The sequence below is a fragment of the Elephantulus edwardii genome, unplaced genomic scaffold, assembly GCF_000299155.1.
Source record: "Elephantulus edwardii isolate Elephantulus edwardi_28Jun2011 unplaced genomic scaffold, EleEdw1.0 scaffold00140, whole genome shotgun sequence".
In the NCBI taxonomy this organism is placed as follows: domain Eukaryota; kingdom Metazoa; phylum Chordata; class Mammalia; order Macroscelidea; family Macroscelididae; genus Elephantulus; species Elephantulus edwardii.
Window position 1 is genome coordinate 3,984,987 of NW_006399890.1, and position 10,358 is coordinate 3,995,344.

Sequence of the window (10,358 nt, forward strand, 5' to 3'; positions counted from 1 at the left end):
GAACAACCACTTGGCCAATTGACTGGAAGAAATCTATATTTGTTCCCATCCCAAAGAAGGGTGACCCAACAGAGTGTGGAAACTATAGAACAATCTCATTGATTTCACATGCAAGCAAGATTCTACTTGAAGATGATCCAAAAACGACTGGAACAGCACATCAGCAGAGAACTGCCAGAAGTCCAGGCTGGCTTTAGAAGGGGTCATGGTACCAGGGATATTGTAGCTAATGTTAGATGGATCTTAGCTGAAAGCAGGGAACACCAGAGGAATGTAGATCTGTGTTTCATTGACTATGCAAAGGCGTTTGACTTTGTAGATCATAACAAACTGTGGCTGACTCTGAGAAGAATGGGAATCCCAGAACACTTGATCGTGCTAATGAGAAACCTATACTTGGACCAAGAAGCAGTCGTCAGAACAGAGCAAGGAAACACTGTATGGTTCAAAATTGGGAAGGGTGTACGCCAGGGATGTGTCCTGTCTCCATACCTTTTTAACCTGTATGCAGAACAGATTATCCAAGAGGCTGAGTTTTATGAGGAAAAATGTGGGGTGGAGATTGGTGGAAGATCTATCAAAAATCTGCATTATGTAGATGACACAACCCTCCTTGCTGAAACTGAGGAAGACCTGAAGCGCTTGTTGCTGAGGGTCAAGGGCTGCAGCCTCCAGTATGGATTGAGGCTCACTGTCAAGAAGACAAAGATTCTCACCACTGGACCAATTGGCAGCATCAGGATGGATGGTGAAGAGATTGAGATTGTTCACAGCTTTAGTTTGCTTGGCTCCACAGTCAACACTCTTGGCACCAGTAGCCAGGAAATTAAAAGACATATTGCGATGGGAAAGTCTGGACCTCTCCAAAGTACTGAAGAGCAATGGTGTCTCTCTGGAGACTAAGGTGTGCTTGATACAGGCCATGGTCTTTGCTATCACTTGTTATGCATCAGAGAGTTGGACAATGACTAAGGAGGATAGAAGGAGAATTGATGCCTTTGAGCTGTGATGCTGGAGAAGAGTATTGAGGGTACCATGGACTGCTAGGAAAACAAACAGATTCATCCTGGAAAGGGTTAAACTGGGCGGCTCCTTGAAGGCAAGGATTCTGAGGCTTCGTCTAACATACTTTGAACATGTTGTAAGGAGGGACCAGTCCTTGGACAGAGACATCATGCTTGGGATGGTGGAGGGACAGCGCAGGAGGGGAAGGCCCTCTGTGAGGTGGATTGATTCGGTGACTGAGGTAATGGGAATGGGAGTGTCAGAGACAGTGCGATTGATTGGCACAGGACAGAGCAGAGTTTAGGGCTGTTGACATAGGATCGCTATGAGTCACAAGCGACTTGACAGCACATAACAACAACAATAAACCAAAAAGAAACTAAACTTACTGCTATTGAGTTACTTCTGACTCATAGCAACTCTACAGACAGCTAGCATTATTAGTTCCCAGGTGTAATGTGATGAGGTTTGATTTAGTAATCATTCCTTTGATGGATTTTTCTCTGTGTCCAATTGGTTGAGGCAGAGTTTAATTGTTTCATTGGGAGTATGGCCTGCATAGAATATAAAGGAAATATGGTAGAGTTGGTTGACTTTTTTCCCCTCCATATCTATCATGCATCTAGCTCTTCAGCTTTTTGGTTCCTTGGGGCAAGAGCCGACCTTAGCCACAGACTTTGGATTCATCAGCTTCCACAGCTATGTCCCGGTGGATGGACCTGGGACTTGTCAGCCTCTACAAACTCGGCAGTCATATCTTTTGGATAATTCTCTTTTTATATTTGGTTGTTAGTTTTTCTTCTCTAGAGAACCCAATCTAAGATATTTGATACTAAAGTATCAAGAGAGATTCATTTTCTCTGTTTGTCTCTCTTTCTTGTGTGCCTGCATGTCTTGCCTCAAGGTCAAAACTGAGGCATAGCTGACCATCTGGAGGGTTTTCTGAGTCTATAAATAACACAGGAAGAGAAACATCAGAAAAATGGTTTTCTGAACTGACTTTCAAGTCTGACTAGTCTTAAGGGTGCTGATGACTATCCCTTCTTTAGTAAAGAAGATCCTACTTTTCTACTGGCCTCTACTAGCAGCCTGTGCTGTGGGACTGTTGGGGCATTTACTTCAGAGTTGAGAGGCTTTGGCCCGAAGTAAAATTCAAGTATTAAAAAAAAATCCTACCTCCCTTATCAAAGAGAGTTCTTCCAATCTATGGCAAGAGGTGGCAATATTAATATCTAAAATACCAAGTGTTCATGAGAAATGAAACTATATGTAATCACATGTTTGACACTCCTACAATTTAGGCAGGATGAGAAATTTAGGGAAGTTGAGTGGTTGGTCCTAATTATGCCAGACAAAGGGCTAGGAGAAATAGAAGAGTTCAAGCTTTTTGAACCAAAACCCAAACTTCACATGAAAGACCTCAAAGTTTCCAATTGTGCCTTGAAAAAAAGCCTTATATCTTATAGTAACACAGCCAATATTGGTGAACGTCAAACTCAAAATCTTACTATAAGTGTAGTCAAGTTACAATGGCAATTGAAATCTCAACCTCAAATGGTATCTGAATTGAAAGTGAAGGCCTTAATTGGGAAGAAATGGGATCTTTAAACTTTGGAGAAGATTTAAATAGCTAATTAGGAAGCTGTGGACAGAGCTTCTAAGTTTCTCTAAAAAAGCCCCCAAACAGTTTTGTCAATAGAACCAACTGTCTTATCTCTAGCTTATGAAATTAACCTAGCTAGGATAGTGTCTGAGGGGTTGACACCTTACAAAGCATTGCTGAATGTTCCTGGGAACTATCCTTACCACTCATTTTTAATTCTAAACCCAAAACTAGAGCTAAATCTCAGCAAGCGTTTAAACGTGACCTAGGGAGAGGTATGTTACACCTGAAATAATTGCTTCATTTTTTTCCTGGTATGTACAGATGGGAGAGAGAGGAATATGCATGGGAATGGCTCACTAAGGGCATGGCATAATGCTTCAAGGGACTTAAAACGGGATCAGTCTGAGTTCATTCACTTGGGTTCACTAAGCACCGATTCTTCACTCAATGCTGCAGTTTAAAAAGTTCAAAAGAATCCAATAGTTCATTCAGTTAATCCACTGAAGTATGGATCATGCAGTGCCCTACACTAAGTCAAGCTGAAGTCCAAACCTGCCTTGATAGACTATAGAAGATGATATACAAAGGCTTAAGGAAATTGGCAACTTAGAGTGGATTTATCAAGTTAGACCCACAGACTCACACATGGAATAATCACAGAATACACCTTTGACAACAAAGTATAAGTAGTACAACGTTGAAGGAATTTTCAATATCCTTGTAGGGTTTGGGTCCCATCGAGTCAACTGTGACTCATAGAGAACCTCTAAACAACAGATCCTTGCCCTATCTATCCATTCTCATCACTCCTGTCCTGCCCAAATCCACTGTGGTAAGTCACTGTGCCAGGCCATTTTGTTGAGGGTATTTCTCTCCTTTGTTGACCCTCTGCCTATTTCACATGACATTTCTCTTTAAGGACCGGCTCTTCCTGGAAATATGCCCAGAGTAAGCAAGACAAAGTTTTACCAACCTTGCCTCTATGGAGCACTCTAGTAGCACTTTCTTTAAGACAAATTTGTCCCATCAACAAACGAATGGATAGAGAAGCTGTGGTATATTCATACTGGAATACTACGCTGTATTGAAAAACAAGGAACTCATGCAATATTATTCAAAATGGGTGACCGTGGAGGACATTATGCTGAGTGAAATATCTCACGACAGATACTGCATGGTGTCACTATTATAGAATGGGACTGACATAGGGGTTGGAGTAAGACTGAGAAAAACTGGATAAGTTATGTATATTGCATTGAAACAGATGAGGGAGAGAATAATTTTAAAGCAATATATGATAGGATATTATGGTTATCACAAGAGTCCACAATTAAGGTTGCACAGTGGAGTGTACTCAGGGCAGTGGGAGGGGTGCAGGGGGATTGTATACCAAAGAAGGAATTTTTCTTTTGCCTTTCAAAGAGAGGAGCGAAATGGTGTGGGGGAGGGTTGGGCAGGGAGAAAGGTGCAACAATGAATGAATGGAAATCCAAAATATCTGTAAATGTTCATTAAAATTAATAAAATAAATTTTTTTAAAAAACCAACAACAAAAAGACAAATTTGTTTGTTCCTTTGGCAGTCCATGGTATATATTTAATATTCTTTGCAACCATCACAACTCAAAATTTTTGAACCTTCTTCCATCATCTGTATTCATTGTCCAATTTTCACATACATATGAAATAATTGAAAAGAAAATTTGCAGAACCCCCATAGAGGATCACTGACATGTTATTGTTGTTGTTGTTAGGTACTGTTGAGTCAAGCATAACTCATAGTGACCCTATGAACAGCTGACTGGAACCCTGACCTATCTTGTGACATCCTCACCATCTTTGACACACTAGAACCCATTGCTGCAGTCATCGTATCAATCCATTTCATTGGGGGTCTTGCTTTCCTCCATTGACCCTCGATCCTTGCAAGCATCATGTTCTTTTCCAAGGAGTAGCCTTACGTAGCTACATGTCCAAAGATGAAAGACAAAGCTTTGCTATCCTTGTCTCCAAGGAGAATTCTGGCTGCACCTTTTCCAAGACATATCTCTCTGTTCTTTTGGCAGTCCATAAGATATTTCGTACTCTTCTCCAGTATCACAACTCAAAGGCATCAATTCTTCTTCTGTCACCCTTGTTCATTGTCTAGCTCTCTGATGTGTAGAAAGTGATTGAGAAGACTGTGGCCTGAGTCAGGGTACATCTTCTTTAAACTGGACGGTATCATTGCTCTTCATCATTTTGGAGAGGTCCTTGACAGATGACTTGTATCTTCTATCTCGGTGAATTTTCTATGGATTCAGTGGGACAGATTGAGCAATTCTATCTAACTCTAACTTAAGCTCATTGCCATTAAGTCAGCTCTGACTTATGTCAATTCTCCATTGGGTTTCTAAGGCTATACATTGCAATAGGAAGAGATTGCCCATCTTTCTTCTGATGAGCAGCTGATGAAACGACTGCTTGCTACAAACTATGCCACTAGAGTTCCTTATTTCATTTAAAATGAAGGATATGTTATGGCTGGCCCCCTCATACAATCAAAAAAGAGGCACAACATCTGTTGGAGACAACATATCTTTCATTTATGTAGCCTATTGATCAGGTTACTCTAAAACCTGCTAGTTTTGAGTGGGGTCCAGAACAAGAGAAGACTCTACGACAGGTCTAGGCTGCCGTGCAAGCTGCTCTGCTACTTGGGCCGTATGATCCAGCTGAGCCAATGGATCCAGAAAAGCTCTCTATCAAATTAGAGGGGGAAATTAGATTCTTTGCAGAAAAGAAAGACCTTAAGGAATCTATGAAAACAAGACCAAAACGACAAGAAATTTTAAGTGAAGTATGTTTTTTTTTTAAGTGAAGTCTTACACACAGAGATGCCAAAGGAAAGTGAATAGACTATAGTAACCAGAAACAACAGAAAAAGAAACACAGCAAAATGGCAAAAGTAAAACTTGGCCTGACAATAATCACACTTAATGTGAATAGACTAAATGCACCAACTGAGCCATTGTTCCATGAAACGCCAGCATCAGGTTGGAATGCTGTTTGATGTCTTTAGCACACCCCTCTTGGTGAATCACAGCACAGATCCTTGGAATTTTGAAACCAAGCCCTTTTCTCAGCAGATAACGACTCTTCTTTTAAGCAATTGGTTTTGGGTTTTTTTGTTTTGTTTTGTTTTGTTTTTTTGCTTGCTACTGGACCTTTTGATGTTTTGCAGAGTCAAAGCTGATGCATGCTGAAACTCCTGTAGAGGAGGAGAGTGCCTGTCTTTCTCACATGGAGCAGTTAGTGGGTTCAAACCATATGTCGTCGGATTGGCAGTGTAGCTCATTACAACTAGACCACCAGAGCTACCTATCAAGTATGAGAAGACAAAGCAAATATTATAACAAACTGTGCAAAGAGTCAGGATCAGAGAATAAAAAGGGAAGTACTTGCCCTGCATTTCTCAAGCTGAACGAATTGAAAAACAAATTCAAGTCTCAAGTTCAAGCTGTGTTTAGAAGAGGCCATGGTACCAGGGATATCACTGCTGATGGCAGATGGATCCTGGCTAAAAACAGAGACTAGCAGAAGAATGTCTATCTGTGTTTTATTGACTATACATTATGTGGCTCATCACACAAACTGTGGCTAACATTGAGAAGGAAGGGAATCCTAGAATAGTTAGTTGTGCTCTACAAAATCCAAAATCTATACTTAGAACAACAAGCTGTTGTCTGAATAGAGCAAGGGAACACTTTAAAATCAGGAAGGGTAAGTGTCAAGGATGTGTCTTTTCTCCATACCTATTCAATTTATATGTGAAGAATTATTTATGAAGAAGAATGTGGCATCAGGATCAGAAGACTCAAAAACAACCTGCATTATGCAGATGGCACAACTCGGCTTGCTGAAAGTGAGGAGGACTTGAAACTTAATATACTTGATTAAAGAATACAGCCTTCAATATGGATTACATCTTTTTTAAATTTTTTTATTTAATTTTGTAAATTATTAATTTCAATGAAAATTTAAATAGACTTTGGATTTCCATTCACTCATTGTTGCACTTTTCTCCCCTCCCAACCCTCCCCCCCAGTACACTCCCCTCTTGGAAAAGTAAAACAAAAATTCTTTCATTGTTTCACAATCCCTCCCCCCAGGTCCACTCCACTATGCGGCCTTCGCTCTGGACTCCTCTCATGACAAAAATACCTAATCACATATCCCTTTTAAACAGTTTTCTCTCTCATCTGTTTCAATGCAGTACACATTATTGAACCCATCTTTCTCAGTCTCCCCACAACCCCGATGTCAGTCCTGTTTCCTTTTGTGACTGAGCTACTTCACTCAGCGTAATGTCCTCTAGGGTATCCCATTTTGAATAATATTGCATGAGTTCCTTGTTTTTCAATGCAGCATAGTATTCCATTGTGCAAATATACCACAGGCTCTCTATCCATTCATTTGTTGATGGGCACTTAGGTTGTTTCCAACTCCTTGCTGTTGTGAACAAAGCCGTGATAAACATGGGTATGCATCTATCTGCTTGGATGTCAGTTAAGGTATCTTTGGGATATATTCCCAGTAGTGGAATTGCTGGGTCAAATGGTTAGAATACACCTTAACATCAAGCAAACAAAGATCCTCAACCCTAGGCTTATAGTCATCTTCATGATAGATGGAGAAAGGGTTGAAATTGTCAGTAATTTAATCTTGTTCTACAATCAACACTCTTGGACCGGCAGTCAGGAGATGAAGAAACATGTTGGGCAAGTCTGCTCTCAGGGAAATCTCCAAAACACTGGAAAGCAATAATGTCAGTCTGAAGATTAAATTGTCTTTTATTCACGCCATGGTCTTTTCAATTACTTGCTATACATCTGGGATCTGGACAATGACTAAGGTTGGTAGAAGAAGAATAGATACCTTTGAGGTGTGTTGTTGGAGAAGGGTACTGAATATATCCTGTGTGTGGCCAAAAAGAATAAACAGGTATGTCGGGGAAGAGTGCAGCCAGAGTGCTCTTTGGAGGAAAAGATGGTGAAATTTTGTGTCTCATACTTTGGTCATGTTGCTAGGAGAGGCTATTCCTTGGAAAGGGACATTATGCCTGTTAAAGTGAATGTCAGTGGATAAGTAGATCCCTAACAAAATGGATAGACACAGTGACTGTAGCAATGGACTCAAATATGCCAGAGATGATGAGAATGGCACAAGATAAGACAGGGTTCAGATTTGTTGTTCACAGGGTTGCTGTGAGTTATTCTCAACTTGAGGGCACCTACCAACAACAATGGAGCTTTAGTGGAGTCTGAATGCCTTACTGTGGCCCACCACGAATTGAGTGTTGTCTGACCCACAGTTGGATGTGCATAGTTGTGTCCATCTTACATGGAATTGGTATATGCAGGATGTAGCTCAAGGAGCACCTGAAGGCATAATTACATGAGAAAGTGGCCAAAATGGCCCTGGTCTCCACTTCTGTCACATTACCACTTATCTCTCAGTTGACACTAATGGCCTCATGGGGAGTTCCTTTTGGTCAGCTGACCAAGGAAGAGAAAACTCGTGCCTGTTTTATAGATGGTTCTGCATGATAAGCCGGCACACTTGGAAGTGGACAGTGTGCTTTCTGATACCTCCCTGAAAAGCAGTGATGAGGATGTTAAGAATAAGTATGGTTATTTTATAATTTTAAAGTGACGGTTTAAGGACATGTGTACAGGTGCCAGTTTGACAAGTGGTAGACTGTGTAGTTAAGGTTGTGTCAACTTGGTCATCTCTGATTCTCTGGCTTGACAGTTGAGATGTAATTTCCTAGATAAAGCTAGATGTAATCATTCCTTAGATAGGATTACTGGGTGGCTAATTGGTGGATTCTCACAGGGTAGGGGTGTTGGTCTCTATTTGAGTATATAAGGAAGTTTGGTGAAGCTGGCTTGCTTTGTGCTTGTTGTCAAGTGCATCTGGTTCCTTAACTCTTTGGTTCTTCGGACTTATTTGACCTTTTCTACTTATCTTGTATTCACCAGCCCCCACAACTACTTGCCATGGACCTGGGACTTCTCAGCCTCTATAAATCCATGAGTCATATAATTTTGATTTATGTACGATCTCACAATGGACTATGGCACAGTTACACACGTCAGTCTTCTGTCATGTGATTAACTGCCTCAGAAAACCCACTGGAGGGTCAGCGGTTCTGACCCTGTGGTACACAACAACAACAAGATGTATGCATTTACATGTGCATATTTATATCTCATTAGTTTTGCTTCTCCAGAAGATCTAGCCTAAAACACCAGGGAATGAGAATGGCTAAAAAGTAGGGCAATAGATGAAGCTCAAGTTAAAATTTAATCTTGAGTGTTATGCTTTGAATCCTACTCAGTGGTGTCAAAAGAACAAGCCTTACAGAACTGGTGGATATTTTGTGCAAGAGAAAGAGTGTAGATTGGTAATCAAGGAACCTCATAAAAATTGGTGAATGTCTGAGCAAAGTAAAACCTGTTGGGCGAACCCTAAATCTTGATGACAGCTGGCTCCACCACTCTAGTAATAGAAACCTTGAGAATGAATTTATCTTAAACTGGTTTCTTCACTACTACTAACCCTTTTCCTTTTACACACCTTTAAGGAATACAGATCATTAAGTAAGAGAACGGAAATAAGACATGGGCATAGCAAGTCTTAATAATTTGTTTCTACTGTTCTTCTGGAAGACTAACAGCACTGTAACTGAGCCTGAGAGTACCGACCAGCCACTCTTTTACTTTTGAACTTGTATGACTTTAGCAAAGCTTAGTTCGGGGGTATGTTGTGTTATGTGCTGAAAAGGAACCAACTTACAGCTGATTTTTCCAGTGGGCTGTTAAGGGCTGTAAATTGCAGGAGAGGAGACTGCTTATCTTTCTCCTGTAGAACAGCTGCTGGATTAAACTGCCTGCCTTTGACAGCACAACCCCTTGTCATTAGAGTTCCAGTTAGGGGCTATAGTTGTCTACATTGTTGTAGTTGCTGAACACCAAGTTGGAACTGACCCATAGTTGATTCTCCATTGACTTTTCAGAGGCAGTAAGTGGCACCAGAGGAGATTGCCTAGCTTCCTCCTGCAGACAGGTGATGAATCTGAACTGCATATCTTTGCACCAGCTTCCTCCCCCCCCCCACTGGCTTAAAATTGTAAAAGTAGCAAAACTTCTTTTTCCTAAACAACTACCAGTTGCTGTCGAGTCACTTGCGACTCATAGCGACCCTAACGTACAAAAGCCCTAAATTCTGCTCTATGCTGGGCCAACCTGTTTCCAACATGCCTACTTCCGCCACCCCAGTCACTGAATTGATCCATCTCATCAAGGGTCTTTCTCTCCTGCGCTGTCCCTCCACTTTCCCAAACATGCAAAATAAAAAAATTAGAACAGTTAAACTGCAAGTCAAATTTGGGGGAGCAATTAAGACTTACTGACTTAGGCCTTCTAGGTCCTAGAACCTGAGGTCTGCAAAACATGGAAGACTATGTACCTATGTATTTTCCATGAGAAAAAAGTTCAGAATTCTATGGGAAGTCTCTTGATCTGCCCAAATTCTTTTACAGTTCTTTGACTATTGCATTCTTTTGCACAAAATATTGAGGATTCTACCCAAGGAACTGAAGAACTAATTCAAACCTAGAGTTGCTGTAATCAAGGATGCTTTGGGCAGAATATTAAATGATCCAGGAAGTATTAAAAGAAGATGGAAGAAATATGCTGAGTCAT